Source organism: Astatotilapia calliptera, unplaced genomic scaffold (assembly GCF_900246225.1).
Source record: "Astatotilapia calliptera unplaced genomic scaffold, fAstCal1.2 U_scaffold_15, whole genome shotgun sequence".
NCBI classification, from domain to species: Eukaryota; Metazoa; Chordata; class Actinopteri; order Cichliformes; family Cichlidae; genus Astatotilapia; species Astatotilapia calliptera.
Genome location: NW_020535674.1, coordinates 25,001 through 26,226, shown reverse-complemented (window position 1 = coordinate 26,226; position 1,226 = coordinate 25,001). Strand labels below are relative to the sequence as shown.

Below are 1,226 nucleotides of genomic sequence, written 5' to 3'. Positions count from 1 at the left end.
GAATGCCAACCTTACAAGCAGCGACAGTTTTTTTTTATTTAATAAAAGATGAGCAATAATTGTGAGAACAAGAGAAGATGTAGCCAATTAGAAACAACTGTCAAAATGTACAACATGCAAGCTAAGAAAGCAAAGTGGAACGATGTTGCCATAATTTTAGTGACCGTTGTATCTTTTCAACATTCATTTCAAAATCAGTTCTCTCATATTTCCTCTTTATTATTTCCATCACTGTTTAAGAAACGTAACAAAGTCTTATAAAGCATCTAAACCAGCATCATGAAGTGATGTTTAAAGATCGCAGCAAGCTTACAGCATCTCTCAAATCAAAAGAGATGCTGTAAGCAGTCCTACAGCCTGAAAGTGTACAGGCTGAAGGAATCCTTTGATTTTATCACATGCAATTACAATATGCTTTCTCATCTGTATCTGTTTGTATTTACAATGTGTATTGATTGTTTGTCCCAGCAGTTTACAATACAGAACGCGCATGTTCCTGGGGCTTTCATAAAGATTTCTATTCACATTGATACGATTCCTTCGATCACAAACTTTTCCAACTTGATTAAAGTTACTAATGATGAAGGTATTCTCGCGCTTACAGTTACCATTATTATCTCTGATGTTCCTGTTTGCTATCAGAAAATCACATCCCCCTCGTGGGATTTCAGAGATTATATGCTGGTTTTGGAATTTCCAAACACGTCCGTCAGTCATGCAGAGCACAATGACAGAGAGCGCCACCAGCAGGAAAATGGAAGTCTTCATTGTATTTCTATAGCAAAGAAAGTAAACAGAGTGAATATATAAATCAGTATTATTTCATTTAATTTATTAACTTGTTTATTTTTGTTTCCTAAATGTTAATCGTGCTTAACTATTAAAGTAAAAATACAATAGATATTTAAAACTACAAATTAGATTATGCTAATGCTCCAAACAATAACTAGCAAAGATGTCTCACCTTGTCTTCTTTTTTCAGTTAGCCAAAGTGTGATTGGATGCCTTGAACACCCACAGTTGTTGGCAGGAGTTGGTTGAATGAGGAAGATCTTCAGTGTAGGAAACTCTCTGAAAAGTCAGATTGTTTGCAGTGAGTTCATATGGCCTGTAAATGGCCTGTATTTGTATAGCGCTTTACTAGTGCCTAAGGACCCCAAAGTGCTTTACATATCCAGTCATCCACCCATTCACACACACATTGGTGATGGCAGCTACATTGTAGC

The 1,226-nt window shown here is 36.1% G+C and overlaps 1 long non-coding RNA gene across 1 annotated transcript in view; it reads right to left on the bottom strand.

Moving 5' to 3' along the window:
• Nucleotides 1-716: 716 nt before the first annotated feature.
• The window catches only part of LOC113017562 (uncharacterized), a 4,364-nt gene continuing 3,854 nt past the window's right edge, over nt 717-1,226 (bottom strand). Inside the window, exons 3-4 of the long non-coding RNA XR_003271502.1 lie at nt 965-1,071; nt 717-775 (exon numbers count right to left, since the gene is read on the bottom strand). This is a non-coding gene — a long non-coding RNA (uncharacterized LOC113017562). The remainder of the gene's footprint in view (nt 776-964; nt 1,072-1,226) is intronic.